The sequence below is a fragment of the Tursiops truncatus genome, chromosome 7 (assembly GCF_011762595.2).
Source record: "Tursiops truncatus isolate mTurTru1 chromosome 7, mTurTru1.mat.Y, whole genome shotgun sequence".
In the NCBI taxonomy this organism is placed as follows: Eukaryota; Metazoa; Chordata; class Mammalia; order Artiodactyla; family Delphinidae; genus Tursiops; species Tursiops truncatus.
This window is the reverse complement of record NC_047040.1, coordinates 96,614,668-96,640,225: the sequence shown is the minus strand read 5'-3', so window position 1 is coordinate 96,640,225 and position 25,558 is coordinate 96,614,668. Positions and strand designations below refer to the sequence as shown.

The window sequence follows — 25,558 nt, the reverse complement described above, 5'->3', positions numbered from 1 at the left end:
TACTCCAATAAAGATGTAAAACAAATAAAATAAAGTAAAGGGAATAATTAGATGGCAAAAAGAAAAGAAGATGTGGCACATATATACAATGCAATATTACTCAGCCAGAAAAAGAAATGAAATTGAGTTATTTGTAATGAGGTGGATGGACCTAGAGTCTGTCATAGAGAGTGAAGTAAGTCAGAAAGAGGAAGACAAATACCGTATACTAACACATATATATGGAATTTAAGGGAAAAAAAATGTCATGAAGAACCTAGGGGTAAGACAGCAATAAAGACACAGACCTACTAGAGAATGGACTTGAGGATATGGGGAGGGGGAAGGGTAGCTGTGACAAAGCGAGAGAGTGGCATGGACATATATACACTACCAAACGTAAGGTAGATAGCTAGTGGGAAGCAGCCGCATAGCACAGGGAGATCAGCTCGTTGCTTTGTGACCACCTAGAGGGGTGGGATAGGGAGGGTGGGAGGGAGACGCAGAGGGAAGAGATATGGGAACATATGTATATGTATTAACTGATTCACTTTGTTATAAAGAAGAAACTAACACACCATTGTAAAGCAATTATCTCCAATAAAGATGTAAAAAAAAAAAAAAAGTGAATGTCTATTCTTCCTCCTTCTCTCACCTACTACAAATCATTATTGGGAAGGTGTTTTACTAAAAGGCCCCTGCTATGGAGTACTTTATACAAGAGATCAGGGCCTCACTGGCACAAATGGTAGATGAGTATAAAACTAGCACAACATGATATACCTCAAGGTATAGCTTGTGTCCAAAATAAAAAAAAGAAAACTTTGTCCTAATACCGTTACTTTTGGATTTGAAGTGTCTGTTGTTTTTGGCTGACCTTATTATAACGAACATCAAAAGCAATCACTTTTAGGGTCCTTTGAGAAATCATTCTCTGTATCCATCTTTAAACAAAAAAAGGTTAAGAGCAGTAAAAAGGCTGGATTCTTCTATAAGTTAAGTACAGCCCCCATTTTTAAAATCATGAAATAGAATTTCAATTGCTAGGGAGCTGCTCAACAAAGTTGTACCTGGAGAGAACCTTTCTACAAGACTTTTGAACAGAAAGGCAGCTCTCGTCAAATCTGGGATAGGTGATGGGATTCTCACAACAAAGCAAGTCTGCTTCCAACAGACCCTAGATTGAAGCATTTCGCAGCATTTCATCTACGGAATAACTAGGTTCCTGAAAAAGACTTGTCTTGGTAGCTACCGTAGAGCAGTAAGGTAGCAAGGGGAAAAATGCTGTGACAGCATTTTCTTTTGATTCAGCCCAGTAGCTATGGAAACAATCTTTTAAAGTCCAATTGGTCCCCTTCCCTGCAAACCACATAAAATAAAACTATTTCTCACCCTCGCGGATTCCATGGCTGGGGGCTTCATTTTTCAACACGTTCAACTTATCTAAGCCCTCTCCAGCTCTAGGTATTTGCAAGCTGACGCTATCATATTTGATCAATACCATGGATTTAAATTAGAAAACCCATGAAGGCAGGCGTTTCTAAATAAGGCAGCAAGGAGTCCTAATGCCCAAACAACAAGGATAAACATCTGTTCAACATGTGCCCCAAGAAATGCAATGTTTGCTTCTTTACATTTCTCTATTTCTCCTCTTCTCCGAGGCAAGAAAGCATGTGAAGTCCCATCACTTGTAATGTTATCAGTGCATGAGTTTTTTCTGAGGCTGTACATACACCACAGGCTGGGAGTGGCAACTCAGGGTGGGTTAAGAGTTTCCTTCTATTTAAGATTTTTCATTTGTGGCTCCCTCAACAGGAACATGGCAGACAAGCCAAAAAAATAAAGCAAGTCTATGGTCTGACTTTTTTCCTACATGGATTTTAATCATAATCCTTTCAAAATGGAACTCTCTTCAGAAATTTCTTTCTAGATGTAGTCACTCTAATTTTTTGAGGTTTACCATTACCATTTTATATCTTAATTATACTTCAGTATTTCTTTTTGTACCTAATTTGATAAAGACAGATGTTCTTTGTGCTCCCTTTCCTACTCTAAATACCACTTTCATTCATCTTTATTGTCTCTTATTTTCCTCAGTCAAATCCCCTCAGTATCCATCTCCCTGTATACAACCTTCTCTTATCAACAACCCCAACCGTGAAATTTGCAGAATCAACATCGAGTACCTGCTATCTTACAACATGCATGAATGTCTCTCACTGATTTTGTCAGTATCATCTTTCTCTTTCACTCTCATAAAATTTATTCGTAGCCCATTTGTAGAATCCTATACTGTGCAGGGTTAGCATGACACTTAAAAAATACCCAAGACAATCTTAAAGAACAACAAAGCTAGAGGACTTTTATGCTGTGTTAAGAGCTATTATAAAGTTAGAGAATTGAGACAGCGTGTCTAAAGAAAAAATAAACAAAGAGACCTATGGAACAAAATGGAGTCAGAAACAGACTCATATATAGACAGTCATTTGACATATGACAAAGATAACAAGAGAAAGTATTTGGGAAACAATGGTCTTTTCACTGCGTGATTTGGAGTCAGCTGGGTATCCACTGGGGGAAGAAATGACTCTTGATCTTTAAATCATAAGGATCAATCCATTTCTGAGTGACTACAAATATAAATATAAAAGCTAAGACAACAAAGTATCTACTTTAAAAATCATAAGAACATGTATTTTCATGAGTTTGGAATACGCAAAGGTTTCTTAAAGAGGACTCAGCAGGTACAAAGCGTAAAGGGGAAAAACTGACAAATCAGCTTTATTAATACTAAGAACTTCTCCTCTTCGAAAGACACATTTAAGAAAATGAAGAGGTAAGCCTCAGGGTAGGAAAATATATTTGCAATACCTATATCCAATTAAGGACTTGAATCTGTAATATAAAAAAAAAACTACTACAAATTAATAAGAAAAAAGAGATATAACCCATTGGAAAAATGGGCAAGTGACTTGAACAGACCATATCACAAAAGAAGATATTGAAATGGTAAATAAACATATGAATATCCGTTTCATTAGTCATCAGAGAAATGCAAACAAAACCACAATTCAATACTGCTACTACCCACCAGAGCGGTTAAGTTTTTTAAAAAAAAAAGGAAACACCAAGTGTCTGTGGGCAAAGATGTAGAGAATATGGAACTCTCATAACTTAATGATTTAATTTTATCAAAGGGAAAAAGGAGACAGTGATAGCAAACACTAGACGATTATAATGTTGGCACCAACAGCTACCATACCCTCCCACAGCTGTGCTGTAGGGATTGAGAAAGGATGATGGTTGAGGATTGAATTTATCTAGTAATGCCTCGTGAAAGAGGTGGATGTGAACCTGAAGCAGAGACAAGTGCAACACTGAATCTGTAGTCTGTGGAGGGAGTGTTAAGAACGATTCTAGGGAGGGAGGATGCTGGGGCAGATGAGCGGTGATTGTAAATAGACTAAACTTCCACAGTGAGGTCCGTAAAGAGGAGCCGCTGAGGAAGAAAACGCTGAATACCAAGTTCTATTCTAATGGGAAAAAAAAATCGTTGTTCACCCTTAGACAGAATAATGGCATGAAAAAAGCTTGTGAGAAAAGATTTATTCATTCAACCACATTTATTGCCGCTTTCTGCAAACTTTTTCAAACTGGGAAGTGATATATTAGTTGAAGATTAAAATCATTTTACTGCAACCAATTTTCCATAGCCATTTTGCTAAAACCAGTATTCCGTAAGAAGAGGGTAGACTAGAAAACACACAATACATTACACAGACCCTTAGCAAGAAGGTACATACTGCACCTGATCCAGGATCAGTGACGGATACATGGTGGAGGTCATATGAGGAATGTATGCAATGGCTAAGTCATCAAGCTTGCCTTCGTTTCATTTGGTGCTATAGCATTGTTTTAAGAAACTTGTTTTCATCCTGTGTGTGCGTGTGTCCTGCACGTGTATAAATTCACATGTATACGTGCACTGAGTTGAAATATAAAGTGTATTTCTTACTGTGGTTTGCAGGCAGAAAAACTTGGAAACCATGCCCCTAGAAGGAGAGCTCTGTAGAATGCATCTGAACAAGGAAAGGCTTGAATGTGTGCCAAAGAATGCTGAGTGATGAACAGATACACAGTAGATGAATGAACAGCCAGTGTGGAGTCTAGAATAAGGGTCTAGAGTAAAGGTCTAGAGTAAGATGACATTCAGACCTTCCCCAGTTTCTGCTTAAACCTTAGGGTTATTTACTTCTCCCTGAATGTCCTATTTCCCAGGCCTCTTTTCAAGACCATCAAATGAGGCTGGAAGTTAAGCATTTTACACCCAGTTCTTTCCATCTGATCTACCTAGCAAATGCTGAGATCTTGCAGCTCCAACCAGTTATATCACACGTACCATTTAAAGTAATGTTCATTTGCATTTTTAAAATTTTGTTGGATTATAGACTTGATTTACAATCTTGTGTGAGTTTCAGGTGTACAGCAAAGTGATTCAGCTATGTATGTACATATATTCCTTCTTTTTCAGATTCTTTTCTCGTATAGGTTATCCCAGAATATTGAGTATTCTGAGTGTCCTGTGCCACACAGTAGGTCCTTGTTGGTTATCTATCTTATATATAGTAGCGTGTGTATGTTAATCCCAAGCTCCTGGTTTATCCCTCCTCCTTCCACGTTTCCCGTTTGGTAACAGTAAGTTTGTTTTTTGATATCTGTAAGTCTGTTTCTGCTTTGTAGATTCTAAACTGCGCTCCATTTGGATACACCCAGCCCTGCCTAAAAAGGATCAAATAACTGGCAACGTGAGGCGGGATTGTGCGTTGTCTTTTCTTTAACTTATCTTGATAGTTACGTCTCTACATCATTTTCACTAAATGAAGCCAGTTTCAGTGAGGCCAATGGCTGTTTTATGATCGTGCCATTAATGATGTTGACATTAAAAACTGTGACGAATGTTAAAAATAATTTTTTACATTGAGCAATTTTATTCTGTGTTAATTTCCTACCCCCTTAAAATTATGCAGCCTTCAATTAAAAGAACATAAAAACTTCTCAACCCCTTCAAATTTTACAGCATGAAATTAAAATCCAATAAGCAGTCTCTACCCATGCCTCCACCCTCATCACTTTACATTAAAAAAGAAAAACTCACTAGGAACCCAAGATCTTAGGCAGTAAAAGCATTCCAATCAGCTACACAAAGCATTTATTGTGCGATTATGTCCATGAATAGTTAAAGGTCCACTGAAATATCTGAATATACGTTTTCTTTATAGAAGCTTATACTGGGAGTGGAGAAGGCCTTCATTCACTCTGAAACCCGGCGACCTGGAAGTAGGCAGTCACGGAATATCTCAAGTGTATATTCACTTCCTCTTCTGCACAGCTCTCTGCCTTTCCCCGTACTCCGTGGTTCTGCAATTTCCCCCCCCCCCCCCGTCCCCTCACATCCTATTTTCTGCTGAGGCTACTTGAAGTCATGTTCGTCTCATGTTACTTGTTCCAGAATTACTCTAAAATACTTTCAGAAATGTTACTATATTAGGAAAAGGGAATTGAAACTTTCAAAGTCCAGTCTGCAGTTGCTCTGCCAACAAGGCCATATGTTGATTGCTCACTAATTGACCCACCGTATTACTGATGAAGTGTTCAAAGCAGTTTAGGAATTCATCCCTAAAAGCTGCATGGATATTTTGGAGAAACTATTCTCTTACTGCCCAGGAAGAAAACAGACTCGATGCTGAAAGGGGAAACCAGTAATGAACTTGGCCATGGGCAGCTGCCTTCCTATCAGTCAGTCACATGACCTCCCCTGATTTCATGACAGCCATTTTTGGAAGATGGTACAATTATAATGCTACATTGACTAAGTGGGTGAGTCTATCTGCATTGCTATTGTTTTGGGACTAGCTATTTCTAAATCTACACCCAGTCACACAGGGACTATGCATGCTCACGTCATGCCACATGCTACTCAGAAAGTTTCCTTTTGTCTGTCTCAAACAAAACCACCCAGGGCTCCATCAAACCAAAGGCAACCTGCAGTTTGGGGATGGAGAGAACGGGCACGTGTCCCAGCCCCACGCTCCTCTCCCACGCCCTTCCTCTACAGCAGGCGCTAAACGGTATATGGGACACTAACGTGTGAGATTGGAGGATTGGAGGATTTCAGGATTGGAGCCAAGAGCCTTGGTTTCTAGTCCACATTCTGACACCAACTTCCCATGTGGTGTTGGACAACCCACTTGAACTTTCTAGGCTTTAGTTTTCTAATTTATAAACTGCAGGGGCAAGATGATGCTGAAGTGTGCCTCAACTTTAAAATTCTCTTCTATACGCAGCTGCATAGTTGATAGGTTTACAGTGGTACCCTTTGCTCAGACTGATCTAGTACACAGCACACACACAACACGACTTGCTCCTGCTTATTCACCTACTGGGTCAACAGATCCAACCCTGGTCCTTGGGAAAACCTTCTTCTTCCTTCCTAAATTCCAACCAATAACTTAACAGTTCAGAGAAAAATAATGCTCTCTCCACTGCAGAGCTGTTGACGGGCACTACCCTTGCGTGTTTCTCAGTATCCTACCTTCTCATTTTTTTTCCTTCCTCTGAGTCTGACAAGGAAGATGTCTCAACATTCATTTATCCTGGACTTTGGATGTCCCTTTAGTCTCCCCCCGCAGCCCACAATCTGTATCCCGTCCCTGATTCCTTTATATCCCCATTCAGGTAGCTATGGTTGGCAAAATAATGCCCGCCCCCCAAAATAAAGATGTCTACCTCCTAATCACCGAATGTATAAATTTGTTAACTTACATGGCAAAAGGGACTTTGCAGGTGTGATTAAGTTAAAAACCTTGACGTGGGGAGACGATCCTGGACTATCTGCGTAGGCTCCATGTAGCTATAAGGGTCCTTATAAAAGGGATAGAGAAGAGTTGGAGTCACAGAAGGAGATGGGGTGACGGAAGCAGAGATCAGAGTGATCCCATTGCTGGAAGAGGGCCACAACCCAAGGAACACGAGCAACCTTCAGAAGCTGGGAAGTCAGGACGCAGATTCTCCCCTAGAGCCTCCGGAAGGAACATAGCCCTGCTGACAACTTGATTTTAGGGCTTCTGACCTCCAGAATCTTAGGACAATACATCTGTATTTTTTAAGTCATTTTTTTTTAAGTTTGTAGTAAGTTGCTACAGTATCAAGAGGAAACAAATACAGTAGTCATTATTAAACTATTTCTCTCTGAATCCCTCCAAGGAAGATAAGCCACATCCTCTCATCACATCCTGCACCTTTATCAGTTCTCACGATGGCTCTGCTACAAAATTTAATATATCTAAAACGTTTATATTCACAAATCTAGTGCAGAAAAGATCAAGGCAGGTATTCACTTGGAAACGAGGAAGCAACTATATCACCCACCTGCAAATGTAGCAGTCAGACAAAGGTTCCAAGTAGACAGAAGAAGCACTTAGGGAGTTGGTTCCAGAGTGATAAATGCTGTGCCCTTGCCAACCCCAGTCCTGGCCACGGGGGTCCCTTCCCAACCCCACGCCTGAGAGGGCACAATGGTCATCCACTTTCCCAAAGTGGGGAGATACATTCTGAGCAACCCCGGTTGACCCAGGATCCTCCACGGATTTCCAGAGTCAGGTCCCAAGGTACCTGGTTTAGGCTGGACGCTGACTTGAAAGCATTCTCGTCAGTCAGGGAGGCTACATGGATGACTAGAGCCAAGTGGCATGTAAGCAGAGTCCTCTGTACCCACTCTGGAGACCACTCACATCAGCCTCTAGTCTTGTTATGGAGCTGAACTCTGGTCATCAGCAAGCCCTCATGCAACACTGGCTCTGCAATCAGCACTGTGTTCCTTGTCTCTGGAAGCAACGCCACCAGTGAGCCTTTAGGCTGGCATAACACCCTGCTAGATGGTGCCCACATTAAAAGGGCCTCCTGGCTCACACCTCTTACTTCAGCCCCAGAACAGCTTAACCCATCATAAATGTGTCCCTCCCTCCACTTGTTATGACTTTTCTGGTCGCCGCTATGCCCCTCCTTGGAGCACATCCCTGACCCTTCTGGCTCTGATTTAGATGTGACACCATCTCTCCATGTCACAAAAACTCTCTATGATTGGTCAGATAATATTCCCCATCACCATTAAACTGTCCACAGCCTAGTGCCTGAAACCTGTGAAAATATTACCTTACATGGCAAAAGGGACTTGGAAGGTCTGACTGAGTCAAGGATCTTGAGATGGGGAGATGATCCTGGGTTATCTGAATGGTTCCAATTTTATCACGAGGATCCTTGTAAGAGGGAGGCAAGGAAGGTCAGTGTCAGAGAAGGAGATGTGGCAATGGAAGTAGGGGTCGGAGTGGCCCGATTGCTGAAAGGGTGCCTTGAGCCACGGATGCAGGTGGCTTCTGGAAGCTGAAACTGACATGGAAATGGATTCTCCTTAAGAGCCTCCAAAGGAATCAGTCTTGCCGACGCCTTGACCTTAGACCTACAAAACCCATTTCAGACTGCTGACCTCCAGAGCTGTAAGACCATGAATTTGTATTGTTGTAAGCCACTAAATCTGTGATAATTTGTTACAGCAGCATTAGGAGACTAATACACTCTCCCAGACTGCCCTGGGTACCACTATCCCCAGTCTGACCTGACCCCAGCACCCTTCTTCCTTTGTTTTCCTGCTTTTTCCCAGGGAATGCTTACTGAGTACCTTCTATGTGCCAGTGCTGTGCACCATACTAATTAGAGAACAATGCACAGTCTCCACATGGATGAAGCTGACCATCTGACCCCAAAACACTAACAGCAAATGTTATGAGAGCTACAGAGGAGGCATAAAATGTTCTCCACGGACTGGATGTTTGTGTCTTCCCAAAACTCATATGTTGAAGCTCTAATCCCCAATGTGAAGGTGTTTGGAGGTGGGGCCTTTGGGAGGTAATGAAGGTATGAGGGGGGAGCCCTCGTGAATGGGATTTGCACCCTTGTAAAAAAAGATACAGGGGCTTCCCTGGTGGTGCAGTGGTGAAGAATCCGCCTGCCAATGCAGGGGACATGGGTACGAGTCCTGGTCCAGGAAGATCCCACATGTGGAGCAACTAAGCCCGTGCGCCACAACCACTGAAGCCTGCGTGCCACAACTACTGAAGCCCGCCAGCCTAGAACCTGTTCTCCGCAACAAGAGAAGCCATCACAATGAGAAGCCTGTGTACTGCAAAGAAGACCCAATGCAGCCAAAACTAAAATTAATAAATTAAAAAAAAAATACACAGGAGAGGACACAGCAAGAAGCTGGAGTCTGCAAGCCAGGAAGAGATTCCTCACCAGACACCGGATTTCTTGGCACCCTGATTTTGGAATTATGAGAAATGAATGTATGTGGTTTGAGCCACCCAGTCTGTGGTATTTGTTACAGCAGCCCCAGCTGACTAAGACACTGCCCGTGGGAGCACATGGTGGACGGCTGACCTAGTCTCTGGAGGAAGGAGGCTTAAGCTAGACCTGAAAGACGAGGAGGCCTTAGCCTAGAGCAGGGAGATAGCAGCCAGATGGGCTTTGTAGGCAGAGGAAAGAGGGTGGGTGGAAAGGGAAGGTGGAGAAGGCAGGCCACATCGGGCCCAACTTGCAGGCCGTGGCAAAGAGTGGTTTCTTGTTTTTGCTTCTGCTTTAACTTCAATCTAAGCGGAAGGCTTTTAAACAGAGGAATGACAGGATATCTGCAAATATCAGGTGCCTGTGATGAAATTAGGGCACGGATGCCAGAGCATAAGGAAAAACAACAGATTCAAGTCTTGGAGGTTTTGATGAAATGTACAAATGTTCCCCAGGCAGCGTATACATTAATCCACACCTATGAGATAAACCTTTATCAGAAACAATCCATCTTTTGGTGAGCTGGCCAAGGAGCAGTGCCCGAGGACCTGGGACAAGATAGAAAACATGCCAGGGAGTGGGGAGGAAGCGTGCAGCCAGGATGGCCCCCAGGGGACCAGGCGCCCAGGACCTGGACCTTGGGTGGGCCCGCTGGCGAGCAGGGCAGGCACAGCAGGGCAGCCCACTTCACACTGCGCTCCTAGTTGGAAGCCCGGGGGGCTGAGCCCTGCATCGCACCCTTGGCATCCACCACGGGAATGGACATGATTTTATCCCTGGCTGAGTTCACAGCCTCACAGCAGAGATGAACCTGGGCGCATGCCACCCTGAAAGGGTGCTGGGAAACCGGGCCACACATGCCTCCCGAAGCCTTGAGGGGAACGGAGGATGAGACCATCTGCTTCTGAGGCGGGCTCTGCCCTCCTGGGCATCTCGCGGCCTGCTAATTCCTCAGTGGACCCACGTCAGAAACAATTCTCTCAGATTTCTTTTTATCTGCCTTTGAAGCAAATAGCTGCTGCTAGTCACAGCCAGAGCAGTGGAACAGAAAAAAGACAACTGTATATATGCTGATCCAGACCCTGAAACTGCCACTGAGCTCCCCCAAGGCCAGGCCAGGCCTTCCCAGGACAGGTCAGGCCTTGGATAAATGTGCCAGTCATTATTTGGTGACATGGCCCTGACCTCACCAGGCACAAGGGTTTTAAGGGGGACAATAACACTAAATACAGCATCCAGCACATCGCAGATGCCAAAAAAAAAAAAAAAAAGCATATAAAATCATTCATTATTGACTGTGCAAGGCACTATTGCAACTTTAACCTGAAGCAAGTTTGCAGCTCAATAAGAATTTAGATGTTAAGTTTAGAAAATGCAAATGAAATCAGTGCATACACAGAAACCTGAACTCTTAACATTTATTTTCACAAGCTTATTTCTTTTAAGAGCCATGAAACCCAGACATGATACAAATGCCTATTTCTGCCCCATGAATAATCAACCTCATTTTGTTTATCTGAGTGGCTCTCTGAAATGGAGGTCTTAGACCCTGAAACTATCAGGAAGTCTCCTCATGTTTGGCTGTAGCCATAACCCACTCAAATATTATTTTAAGTTCTTTAGGAAAAAATGATTTCACAGACCCTGAGTTCAAGAATTGGAACTGCATAACACAGGGGGAAGGTAGCTTCAGTGAGTTAACATCATCCTTCCAATACCTTCCAATACCTGAAGCATCATTATTCAGTCTCATCCCCACATCTCCTGATTAAACAAACAAGAGAACAGAAGCTTGGTGTGCAGACTGGAGAGATGTTTATTAGCCCTGAGGAGAGAGCTCCTGGCAGGAAAGGTCACTTAGAAAAGCTAAAAAATCATTTTTTCCAGAGGTCTTTAAAAAGAAAAAATAAATATACCCACTCAAGTCAGTTTTGATATAACCATGCCTAGAGGCAGCTGAAAAGAGATTCTCTGAGCCTCCATTCTCACCCCAGGGCTCTCTGGTCACACAGACACACAAAAGCACAACCTCCAACGACATCATGACTCACAGACGTCGATCGCTGGCCGAAGCTGAGTACCTGCTCAGCACCACCAGACACCATCAGATCAGATCACAAAAGATCTGTAAGCAAAGCACTGCTGCTATGAAACAGTCACTTTCAAACTCCAAGGACACATTTCTGCTGCCCTGACATTGATTTAGGCAAAGAAGATGCACTAACATTTTCCTACATCCTTGTGGGAGTGAGCCCAGCCATCCCCTTTCTAGAACAGTTTGAAGCCAGAGTCAAGCTGCCTGGGAGCAATACCAAATGCAAATGAAGAAAGCTTCTCTTCAGTGCCAGCCAAAAGGAGAGGCCAGAAGCCTTCGCAAGTTCTAATACAGGACGCCTGCAAATTGAAATTCAGGACTGTGGTGCTGCCGGTAGAATTCATCCCAATGCTCAGAATAATCTTCTGAAGCAGCTATTTACAAAAGCAAGCCACGGTCCTTTCCCATCCTCCTGAGGTGGGTGGCGAGCCCAGGGTGGCTCTGTCAACTACAGTTTTTGTGGCATGTGAGGTGAAGACCCTGCCAGGTACCTTCTGGACAGAGGGATTCATTCACATCCCCAGCCCTGTTACAGAATAACCGGTTCTGTGTTTCAGGGTAAAGATGCCAAGCTTTCCCAAGTTGCCCTTCTCTGAAGTGGACAACTGTAACAGAACTGCTGATGGGAAACCAGGCAAGAAGCCCCCAACTTTGTGATGATGCAAAGCACACTGATAATGCTCGATGCATTTCAAAATATATTAAGTGTTTTTAAATTTTTTATTGAAGCATCGTTGATTTACAGTAAATCAACGATGCTTCAATAAAAAATTTTTCAAAGATACATGCACCCCTGTGTTCATAGCAGCACTATTCACAACAGCCAAGACATGGAAACAACCTAAATGTCCATCGACAGATGAATGAATAAAGATGTGGTTCATATATACAATAGAATACTACTCAGTCATAAAAAAGAATGAAATAATGCCACTTGCAGCCACATGGATGGACCTAGGGATTATCATACTAAGTGAAGTAAGTCAGAAAGAGAAAGACAAATATCATATGATATCACTTAAATGCAGAATCTAAAATATTACACAAATGAACTCATCTACGAAACAGACTCACAGATATAAAGAACAGACCCGTGGTTGTCAAAGCAGGGTGGGTGAGGGAGGGATGGATTGGAAGTTTGGGATTAGCAGATGCAAATTATTGTGTATATATAGGATGGATAAAAAACAAGGTCCCACTGTATGGCACAGGGAACTATATTCAATATCCTGTGATAAACCATAACGGAAAAGAATATGAAAAAGAATGTATACATCTATAACTGAATCACTTTGCTGTATGGCAGAAATTAACATTGTAAATCAACTATGCTTGAACAAAATAAATTAAAAAAAACAAAACAGACTAAGTGTTCATCCCTGTGCCCAAGAAAGAAGATTCCTTCAGAAATATAATGAAAGAGGAAAAAAAGAATTAACATGTCTTGAATATCTTCTGTATGCCAGGCCCTCTGCTAGATCCTGTACTTAACTTACTTCATTTAACATTCATGACAAGACTACGGAGTTATTAAGGCAAGTATTATTCTTCTCTATTTCACGGAATAGATAGTATATCCCACAAATAAAGCAAATGAAGGCTGGAGAGTAGAGAAGTTAAAGGCTGGGGTTCACAAAGTGGAAAGTGGCAGAATTAGGACACATACTGGGACCTCAGGTCCTACCTACCAGCCCTTCTTCTCCTCAGCACCCTCCGCTTGTTACACTTCCCTGATGCTCCCACCATCCCCATCCCATTTCACCACACTTATCACCGGAATGGAATCAAGATGGGGAGGCAATATCTCAGTTGCAGATGCTCTGTAATGAGACTCTATTTCTGCTTTTTTCAAGCTTCGCACCATTGGAAAGGTCATTTAAAGTCCTAGACTCAGTTCCTTTATCTACAGAATGGGTATAGAGGCCAAACCCAGGTGTATTACAGTGAGAAAGAAAGGAGGCGGAATATATGCAAAAGTGGTTTAAGATAAAAAAAGTCAAACGTGAGGTGGTATTATCACAAAATCCCACCCAGACATGTTCCACCAGCTCCTCTACCGTGTGAAACTCATCATGAGAGAGAACAGTGGACTCTACCGTGTTCTTTAGAAGAGCAACCAGGTTATCTGCCTTCCGTTAACTCATGGGGTGGCAGAGAGGCATGAATCCTCTGCTCACAGACTGACTGGAGCTGTCTTATTCATGGCGCCACTGCAAAGGCATGGGAAAGGCATCCCTAAAACCTTTAAATAATCAGAATGACCATGATAGTTGGTCTCTTCCATAGATGACCACCCAATGACCCATACATTTAGGTGTCCATGTCCTGGCGTAGCTCCCTCCTTCACCGAAAACAGGTTGGTCCTGTGAATCCCTATAATCTATAGACCTGGCAGAAGTAATACCCTGCCACTTCCAGGATTTAGCTTTAAGAAGGTCTGGAATCTTCTATTTTTGCCCTGAGTCACCATGTAAGAAGTTCTGTTGAAGAGACCAAGTGGAGTGAGACACAGACTCAGCCGTCCCAGCATCCCTGCTGAGCCTAGCCTTCTAGTCATCCCACCAAAGCAATAGACGTGGGTGAGTCATCTTGGATACTACAGCCTGGTGGAGCCCCCAGAGGATGGCAGTCCCAGCCATCACAAGGAGCAAAAGAACCACCCAGCTGAGCCCAAGCAACTCAGAACTGTGAAAGAGAGTACAACGGTAGTTGTCTTAAACCCTAAGGTCAGGAATTGTTTACCATGCAGTATTAGAAAACAGTAACAATGAGAGGAGGAAGAAGAGGGGGAGAGCTATCTCCATCTGAACCTTCACCACATGCCTCATCCTTTACATACATCATCTAATCTTCACTAACACAGGCTTTATGGTACCAATTTACACATGAAGTTGGATGAGGCTAAGTAAGTTATCTAAGGTCGAGAAGAGATGGATTTGAAACTCAGCTCTGACCACAAAGCCCATTTTCTTAATAACTGTGTTATACTTTTCACAAAATATATCATATAATTACTGGTCTCTGATGCATAGTTGGAAAATTGGGTTAACAAAACAAGTTGCTAATTATTAGACACTTATTTTAAGTAATATAAATGGAGGCCTTGTGTTACAGTGAAAATAGCTCTCAACGAAGGAGCTTGGAAACTTGAACTTGACTTCTGACCTAATTACCAGCTGTGTAAAAATGAACAAGCAATTTGACTACCAAAAGGTTCCTTCTATAAAAAATGAAAATAATGTCTTAGATTTTTTGCGGCACTTGTGGGATCAAAATGATATATTTAATATAAAGAACTTTTGCAAGCCAAAAAGGAAGATAAAAGTCCAATACAAATGTGAAGAATTGTTGAATTAACTTGACATTTCTCTACTCCGTAGTTATCACAGAAGTTCTGTTTCAAACTGTGCTTTCCTGCCTCCTTCCAAGATAAATGTTCATATAAATACTGTTTGGTTTGAGCTTTGGAACACATCACTTTTTTAAAAATGGGAAATAAACTCAAAGACAGCTATTTAATACATCACCACTTTTTATTAATATTTTTGGAGGCAAATTTGTAAAAAGCAGTAACCTTCTGGCTTCTAGTGAATGGCTATATTCTTCATCCCTTTGATCCACTGATTTATGAGTTTTGCTCCTGGGGAGGGAGCAACGGCTTTCAGCAACGTGTGATGAGAATACTCCCAGTCCTGACGCAGGCAAAGAGAGGTCTCCTCGTGGTACTGGATACCAGGAATGAAGTACGAAAGAGATCATGGCTGCAGAGACTGTCTGGCCAAAAGCCAATGTGTATATGAAGTTATCTGTTCTATTAAATGAAATGAGATACAAGGATTCTCATAAAGAGAAACTCTCTGCTCCTTGGGTGGGCAGTGGCAGCTAAGAGCATTACAATATCCTCTGAAGTCATTGCCTAGAATCCTTTTAGCAGCTTTTGTTTTAGAAACCAAATGGTGTCACTGGTAGTCTCAACAATTTATGGGACATCCTTTTATCGGAAATTAAACCTAGTACCAGAATAATATAATGCATGTATAAAGCTTAAATTACAGAATTAAAAATAAGAGTTTTATTCGTGAACAAATTATGTGCCAACTCCTGAGTATGAGATGACAGGTGGTACGGAACACGCTTTCTCCTGAAGGGTTAAGATGCTACTTTTCCAAAGACCCCAAAGCACGTATATTTTCTAGTATGTGAACAAACGAAATAGCGTGGCTTCTACTGCAAAGGGGAAGGAACAATGGTAGATTAAAACTAAATAAAGCAATCTGATTCGTGCCATAACACAAATGTTTAAATAAACCAAGGATAAAGTTGGAAATATAATCTGATCTGTCTGATTTTGAATATGCAACTTAGTTTCTGAGCAATGGTACTCACAGCATATTATGCTAATAAAATATGTATAATATGTACATGTGTTTGCTTACACTTATGTGACATATTCTCATCTGCTCATTAAACAAAAGGAAACGTTACCCACTCTTCTTAAATCTAATTGCATAGAAATAGAAGCTGCGAGTAGGCAGTGGGACTAAACCCTTCATTAAAATTAACAATCCCATTAGGAAAAGTTATGCCTACAAAATAACAACTACTGTAGATTGACTATGGTTGATTCGGTATGCCTTTGTTCCAGCCTTCCTCAAATTGTTCTTTTTATTATGAATATTAATGACATCTTGTTCATGTTTGCTTTTCTTTTTATCAAATAACATTTAGGAGACGCTGAAGACTCCTCTTAAATCCACAGGTAAAAAGGCAGGGTCAATATTCTCACAAGCATATTAAACTGTGGCTTCAGAAAAAGAACGACAAAGATAAAAATCTTGGGCATATCATAACCATTTAATTAGAAAATGAATGTGGCCACACGAGTCAGTAGAGACAGTTGATGATCCTGCCTTATCATTCTACAATATATGAAAGAACAATACACCTGTAGTTTTAAAAAAAACAGCCAAAATTTCTGTTTAAATCTAGCACACTTGAGGTCATTCACTGACAACTGCACCCAGGTAGGTATTTCCTTCTAAGCCGTGCCCTCTCTCTCTGTTTTCCTCATCCTCCCTGCCTTCTCTCCTACAGCCATGTAGCAACAGAAGATCATTTAATCCCAACCAACCAAACAATAACAATGGCTGGACAACTGGGCTGGAGACGTCATAACAGTCCCATTTTTCCCCCTACAGCCACTGGTCTCTAACACACTGGTGGAGCATACACAATACTCACAAAAGGAACAGGTGGATTTTGCACTTATATAGTCATTTAGCCAACGGTGACAGCCCAATGAAGAAATCAGGCATCAACATAAATGTCTTTAGTCTGAAGGAGTCAAAGCGCTCAAGGACACTGGTTTATCTACGGAGCACAAGCTAATTTCAGAGTGAGGCAACAAGGGACAGAGATCTGTCAAGCAAGAATCGCACGGAAGACAAATATGTGATATCGCTTATATGTGGAATCTAAAAAAATGGTACAAACGAACTTATTTACAAAACAGAAATAGAATCACAGACGTAAAAAACAAACTTATGGTTATGGGGGGGCGGGGAGGGGGGAGGGATAAATTGGGAGATTGGGATTGACATATACACTCTACTATATATAAAATAGATAACTAATAAGGACCTACTGTATAGCACAGGGAGCTCTACTCAGTACTCTGTAGTGACCTATACGGGAAAAGAATTTTAAAAAGAGTGGACAAATGTACATGTATAACTGATTCTCTCTGCTGTACAGGAGAAACTAACACAACATTGGAAATCAACTCTACTCCAATAAAAATTAAAAAAAAAAAAAAGAACCACATGGAAGCACAACTCAGGGTTTTCAAGGCCATGAGAAGCACAAATAAGCAATATAAGTGGAGAACCAAAAGGATTCACTTTATGGAATTTTAAACAATAAGAGAGAAAAATATTTAGAAGTATCCAGACTAATAACCACAACTACTTTGAATCATTTGCAAGCTTTCAAATACATGAACGGAGTTACAATAGGTGTAGCAATGGAAAGAAATAAATATAGGGAATACATGAGTTATCAAGCAGTTAAATGCATCTGTATTCATAAATCTGTAAGAAAACTGGAAAGCTTATCATAACTAATTGCTCCCATGAACAATTTTAGAGAAAAAGCAGCAAAGCCTTTCATTTTATACCACTGCATTATTCTGCTGCCTGTTTTATGCGGAAAAAGTGTTAAGAACATTTCTCGAAAACAGAAAATAATCACGGAAGAAGAAAAATCATTATTCTGTGTAATCTTATGTGAACAGCCAAAAGCCACATGCATGATTTCCTGCACAGATTAAACAGACTGTGCAGACGGTGAACAGACCTGGAGTCCAGTCCTCGGAGACCAAACAGACAAATGATGGGACTCAACCCTGTACGCCGAAATCTCAGCATCTCCAGGGATGAATAAACTCAGGAGACCTGGCAGCAAAATCGGTGTGACTCCTATACTGTGCCCACTGTCATTTCGAATAACGCTCCCCATAAGGAAAACCAACAACAGTGCCCTTTAGCCAGACAAAGAACCAGATTCCCAACAGCAGGGTGTGGTCTCTTCTCTGTGTTGCAGACACTCCCTTGGCAAATACAGGCCACTTCCAATTCCGGGAGCTCTAATAGCTGTGTGGGGTCATTTATGGCAATGTTATACCAGACACATGATTTGAAATAGCGGGGCTGTTTTAAGTGCATTTTGTAGAAGAAGTATCTGGACTATAGAGCACCCACCCAAAAAAAGACACATGCCTGCAAAGACACCCCAGTTTCATCAAGTTTTCACTGCTTCTGAAAAGCAGCGCTAGATAAGAGTCTTGCTAGATAAGGCTCCGAAGGCAAAAGAATCTAAAAGTTTGGGGCCCTTCCTGATTCTCCATCTCGGCAACTCTTTTCCATCTGGTCATTGAAAAAAGAATGGAGGTTCTTACACTGTGAGAACTCATGAAATATCCCTTCTTTCCTATTCTCATGCCACCCGCCTAATCCAGGTCTTCATCCTGTCCTGCTGGACAGAGCCAGTCTCCTATTTATCCTGCATCCCACCCCCCACCCAGATCCCACCCCCTATGCACGTCTTCAGGTGCGCGCTTCTAACATCTTTCACCCATACAGCCTCTGACTCAAAAACATCAGTGGCCTCCAAGGGATTTTCCAAAAGAGGCTCCCCGTTAAAAACGGATTCAGCGATCGAGGTATTTTGGGAAACGTCGAGATTACAATGCAGATTAGCGCATTAAAGCCTTGGAGAACGTCTGCAGGAGAGAAAATCTGCTTAACTTTCCCTCCGCTTTTCTTACCTTTCAACCACGGGGACTTGTTTTGTAGGTGTTGTACACCTACAACACCCAGCGGAACTACTGTTCCAGGGAGACGTGTCTTGGGCACCGCTACCCCAGAGGATCAAGCCCAAAGTGCTCAGCACACAGACACTGAGCCATATTGATGGGTCCCTACTACTTCTCCATCTTCAGCAACCCCTTGTCCTCCAGGGCTGCTTCAAGTGCCTGCCTCAGAGGCTGAGAGCAAGCCCTCTCCTGACTAGATCTCTCCCCCCGCCTCCTGTTACGCTGATTTCCTACGCTGTTTCTGTTACCTTACGGGTGTGTTTCCTATTCCACCTAGAGAGTAATGTCCTCTCTCCTCCAGGACATTTGTATCTTAAAACTAATTTTATAATTAACTTATAACTAATGACATTCTGAAACAACTTACTACGAATTCATGAAATCTGGGACAAGGTCTTGTGCAGTGTAAGTGTTACACAAATGGTCTCTTTGAATGAAAATAAGGTGGATGTCTCCAAACATGTCAGTGTAGGAGGAAGAAGAGGGTGGCCGTAATGACATAGAAGGAAATCCTCAGAGTCATTGTAACTTAGCAGAACGGGGGAGGGATATCCACAAAGCAGCATCAGGATTCCACAAGTTCTGGAAAACCACCACCAGTGCCAGAAATGTCTAAGGGGAAGTCACAGACACAAAGGTGTGTACACCAAACCCTGAAATGGACTGTCCAGTGAAAAAGAGGATGCATTCCCCAATAGGATCTGAGGTAGACGTGATGATATGCAGGAAGGAGAGAAAAATGACAGTCCTTTTGGGCTATGTTAAACCCCAAGTTAGCTAATTTCCTAATTCCGAAAATAAGAAATTCCTAAGCTTCCTCACTTCTCCGTTTTCCTCCTGCTGTCTAGTTAACTAATGTGTATGAAAAGCCTTAAAGCACTGAGAACTCAACAAAAAAGACAAGTGGAAATGCATCAGGAAAATCAGGATAGACTCTGAGGTACAGAGGAACAAAGGTTTCTACCTTCTGAGTGAAAGTCTTAGTGAAAGATAAAGAACAATTTAAAAAAATACATTAATGCAACAAGGATGAGATCGGCTAAAATAATTCACAAAAGCAGGAAGCGCGCAGAATCATGCAATGGCAAAGGTGTGTGTTTCTTCTGTTTACTTGTTTCTTTTGAGAACTGATGACTTTCTGTTGCTCAACGTTCAGTATCAGAAGAATAGATGCTGCTTGCAGTCACTCTAAGTCTGACACGCTGCCTGACACATGGTAGGTACTTAACCCCAGTCTGTTGAGTCAATTTATGAACAAATAAGTGAATGAAAGATGGCAGGCAAGAAAGCCTTCCGGTGATGCACAGAAATGCTGTGTTTGGCTGGAATTCTTTTTGTGCTGGAATTCCTTTAAACCGGAACACAGCGGACAGTGAGTTGTAAAGATCAATCTATGCCTTCTCAAGTGAATACCTGTTTCCCTTAAAAATACCATTCTGAAGGATTAAAATTCATATGCCCAACCAATACTTAGATAGCCTGTGTGATTCCCTTTTCATGTTGCAGTGATTCAGGCAAGTTTAGGATTCCTAAGATAAAAGCATCACTCTAGAAATTTGAGAAGACAGTCCATTTTACACAATCTCAACAGGAAAAAGATGGAGAGTGACAGCTGAGTTTGGACACCTGTCACCAGGGAGGAGGTATGGAGAACAGCATTACAATATTAGAATATGAGCATGTTTAGGTGAAAAAACAAGGTGTGACTAAAAGGAAAAACAAAAGAGGAACAGTCTGGGAGAAGTCAAGGTATCAGAATTTGCATCAGGTGAAATGTGTGTTGAATGCTGTATTTGGCTCTGACGCCCGTAGTCAATAATCTATGCTATTTTAGAATATGCCATACTAACGATTTGACACATGCAAATGTGTATTTATAAACTTGATATGATTTGCATTAGAGAAAATTTTGGTAGCCTCAACGGTATACGATGAAAAAACAGAAATAAATCCAAAAAATCACTGATGATAATGTGGTCTTTAAGGAAGAACTTCACAAGGGAGGTTAGATAAGACATTTTCCCCGCAGGCATTTGCAATAAAAAGGAACAAAGAACTGAGAAAGGGAAGAGAATGAATTCCTCGATGGCTGGTTAACAAAGCCCAGTCTTTTCTTTCTCTCTTTTCTATAATGCTGTGAACAGAGCGTAAGGGATCAAGAGATTGTTGAACCCAAATCTAACCTTGGATAATGTAGTTATTAAATAAAACACTATCAATATTTCCAAACAACTCATTCAAACCACCTGAGGTAGGCTTCTCTGGTAAGGATAACTCTCTCCTTTGCAACCAATAGTATTTTGTTAATAACACTGCTATGAAACTTAAGTTTACCTTTATAATATCATACCTCTATAACGGAGAAATAACATCTCTCTCACAGATCTCAAGACTGTTGCCGCCTTTAATAAAATATGTGTCTGACACACACCAGGGCTTAATAAGTGACAGCTGTCTTTATTACGATGACGTTCCTTATTATTATGCTGGTTTTTTCCTTATCATATCAACACCTCCTCTCTTCCACCTTGAAAGCTGAGAACAAACTGTGTTTTTCATCTCTGCATCCCTGCACTGTGTGAAACACAGTGCCTTTCACAGGCAGTGGATGAACTGAATGTTAACTGAAAGTTTCTAGGTTTACCTTAGAGACTAAACTGTTTGCATCTCAAAGAGAGAAAGAGGTGTCATCTCCCATCATACTGGTGGAAGGCATGTGCTCCTTCAGAAAGTAGCTGTAATGGCTTTAAACTGTAACTTCCCTATAATGGTTGCTCTCTGTGGTATACTGGGAGCTGGTTCAAAGATGAGATGATGTGAAAAAGGGAGTCTTACTAGGTCCCAACCAAATGGAAAATAACATGAAAAGACCACAGAAGAGAGCATATGCTCATCTTCTTGAGCATTCAGTACTGTCCTAAGCCCTCGAAATATGTTAGATTTTATACTTAACACCTTATAAATGCATATTGTTTTCTCTTTTATTAATAAGGAAACCAAATGGAGGTTATAGACATTAATAACTTTGCCTCAAATTACATCGATGGTATCAGGAGCTGAGTCCAGGTCTACAAGACTCCCAGGTTTAAACAAACTCTTAACCACCTGCCAGGTAACTTGTAGTTCTAGTAACTCTGAGTTCACGATCCATTTAGAGGCCAGAATCTTACCTACAGCAGTAAGCGCCATGACGTATTCTGGACCTCTTTCAACACAACACAACATACACTGATCCATTTGCTTCCTCATTTTGTCGGTTAAGTTCATATCAAGTAACATGAAACAGCCATGCTCTCCGAGCTGAGCAACAAATTCACAGGGACTGTTTACTTAATCCACTACCATCTAAGAAGACTGAGCGGGGGAGACACACGAACAGAGTTACTGGGAGAAAGAAGGCTGGAAGAGAGTAATATTTAGGAAGCAATCTTGGTCAGATATCAGATATTTGAAAGGAACACAGCTAATGGATCAGATGAAATGGCATAGTTCTGCAGAAAAAGCAAGGAGGCTTGGAACGCAGAGCCTGGTCTCTAAAACTGCTCCTCCACAAATATTTATTGAACAGATAAATAACGGGGCCTCAAATTAGAGAGCAGGGGAGGAGACCGACCCCCCTGAACCAGGGTGATGTTACCCATCATCCCAGTCCCCACAACTTTCCTCTGTTCATGTCTCTCACATTAAATAAGAAAATCAGAGGAAGATGCCTAGGGCTGGAATCAACCACACCTCTCTCTAAACTTCATTTGAAAACCTCAGGGATCCAGCAGAAGCTGCAGAACTCCCCTGTTAGAGAAGGGTCCACGAGGTCCAATCGAATCACCCCCCACAAAAAAATACATATATAGGGCTTCCCTGGTGGCGCAGTGGTTGGGAGTCTGCCTGCCGATGCAGGGGACACGGGTTCGTGCCCCGGTCTGGGAGGATCCCACATGCCGCGGGGCGGCTGGGCCCGTGAGCCATGGCCGCTGAGCCTGCGCGTCCAGAGCCTGTGCTCCGCAACGGGAGAGGCTGCAACAGTGAGAGGCCCGCGTACCCCACACACACACACACAAATATATATATATATATATATATATATATAAAATACATATATATAATACATATGTAATGTGTTTTTCATTGACAATCAACCTAAACATGTAAGTTCAGCTTTAGTCAAAATGTTATAATGTCTAAGAATGAAAATAATACATGGGAATGCCAAATAAGAGTAACAGGATTGAAAAAACTGATTCTCCAGCAAAAAAAAACCCCAAACCAAAAAACCAAAACACCAACACATCTAAAGGTTTCCACAGAGCCTCATGTTACTAAATAAGAAAAAGCTTCCTTGGGTATCTCCATTCTTTCCTAACAACAGACCTTACTCTGTGATTACTTTCTTGGCTTATCTGTTCTCTAGTGGTACCCACAGCCAGCTTCGGGCCATAATCAGCTCTTTATGATATACCATCTTGGTTGTAAACCTTCTCTGAATAAAACTTTTCAAAATGACAAACAAGAGCCTCGCATGATGTCTGAAATGCCAACCGAATTGTCTATCTATCAGTTGGCATTCTAGACATCGTTTCTGGAGGAGAGTCACGAATGATATTCACAGCTGAGATGTGAGAGACAGCTGCCCTCCATGTTGAAGGGTAAGAGAAAAGGAACAAATCTACATAAAGGCCTTCTGTACATTTTCCCTATAAATGATAACAAAGAGATATTTCTATTTATCCATCTGTTTTCTTTTCTTTTTCTTTTTTCTTTTTTTTTTTTTTTGCCGTACGCGGGCCTCTCACTGTTGTGGCCTCTCCCGTTGCAGAGCACGGGCTCCAGACGCGCAGGCTCAGCGGCCATGGCTCACGGGCCCAGCCGCTCCCCGGCATGTGGGATCTTCCCGGACCGAGGCACGAACCCGTGTCCCCTGTATTGGCAGGCGGACTCTCAACCACTGCGCCACCAGGGAAGCCCTAACCATCTGTTTTCATAGACAACCCCAGTTTTCAAAGTAGTGGGTGAAAAATGACCAAAACCCTGATTGTCTTCATATGGCTCAGACAAGGCACAAAAACTCGTGTTTTATGCTCTAAGTATAGAAAATTGCTTCAGTTCTAAAGTAAATATATACCAGAAACTTGCGGATATCTCAAGAATGCCTTGTAGCTAAAGAAAGTCTTGCCTACTCATTTTGCTTCATTTGCTAGTCTCCCAGCAACTTTGCGCTAACACTTTCATCCCATTTTAGATCCTGGGATAAGGCAATAGTCCAGAGCCCCGGAAAGCCTCCACCCCCAGCCGTCAGCCCTCTCAGGATGGAGTTTCTTCCCAGGATGCCTTTCTGGTACTGTGCATGTTCCATGCATTTCACTTATCTTCCCCAAGCTGCATTCCGCTAACTAAGCTTCATAAGCTTCTTCTGAATTGTTTATTCTGTGTTTTAAAGCTCCATCAGCTATTGGGATGATTTGCAAGATTCTTTTTCTTTTTGCTTAAGCAGGATTGATGAGCCTTACTGGGCCTTTTGGTGGAATCCCTGCTATTTAAAATTCCTGCTGCTGGGATTAAAGCAGATAAAGCCTGTGAAAGCCTTTTGTAAACTGTAAAGTCCTGGTCAAATGTAGTGTGCTGTTATAATATTAACCATCATGGCAATAACCACAATCCAGCTATAATGGAGGCTTTAGAATGATGATAGCCATTTGGGCTCTGTCTCTGCTCCATTCCCAACTCAGGGCCTTGGTTGGTGTCCAACACTGGAGAGCCTCACAAGAAAGTTTTGTTGGCATGAACAAATGAATGACTTTAAAACGTCACATGGTTTTCCAAATGAATGTCCACAGGCAAAACGAAGCTAGGCATGACAATTCAGACAGTGAAAACACTCTGCTCAAAATACTGGGGTGCTCAGAATAATACTGCAGAACAAAAACTTCTTTTAAAGATCATTTCATTGATAATAAAATCTGGCCCTTTGCCCTCAGTATTGGGGAGGAAGAGAAGGGGTACAGATGGGGACAGGAATTGCTATAAGCCCGGAAAAATTTCTATTAGTTCACAATAGCTTAGAGGAGAAGGCTGCCATCCCAGAAAAGAGGAGGGGGTAATGAGTTTGGGGGATTAATATGCGAAAACACAGAAGTGGTAAAGGTTATCCCAGCACTGAGCATCCCAAGCTCAGGCTTTCTGGGTTGGAAAGGACCACCTCTCTGAGGGAGAAGGGAAGAGGCAGTGCAATGGGAGGAGAGGAGTCGCTGAGGAAGAGGTACTGATAGGAAGTGAATTATTTTTGGAAAATGCTTTCCTGAGCACTTGCAGGAACAGTTCTGGTCATTAAAGAAGTGATCTATTTTAAGTAACTATGTGTAGGATGCGGTGTGTGAGCTGACAGTAGAAAGGAAGATGCTCGCGTCCAGAAACAGCGGCCTCGTTTATCCGTCGCAATAGAATCCTTGAGAATAAGATGGGAAACTCACTCGGGGGAGACTGCTGGTGACTCAGGAAAGCAAATGCAGACACCAAACCTACGCCTAGGGGATGAGGCTATCCTAAGAGCCCCTTTTTACTAAGGGGTGGGCTGGGGCGGGGCCTAGAGTTGGGAAGGGTAGCAGGCGGTCTGCAGGGCTCCAGCGGCGGGGAGGGCCCCTGTCCCAGAGTGGCCGCTGAGCTCCAGAAAATATCGCATTTCTGCCCATCAATCAGCATTAAGCTGCGGTAGGGGCTGAGCT

The 25,558-nt window shown here is 42.1% G+C and overlaps 1 protein-coding gene across 7 annotated transcripts in view; it reads right to left on the bottom strand.

The window, feature by feature from the left end:
* The window catches only part of NCKAP5 (NCK associated protein 5), a 1,063,199-nt gene that overhangs the window by 597,280 nt on the left and 440,361 nt on the right, over positions 1–25,558 (bottom strand). The gene's annotated exons all lie outside the window — the stretch shown is intronic.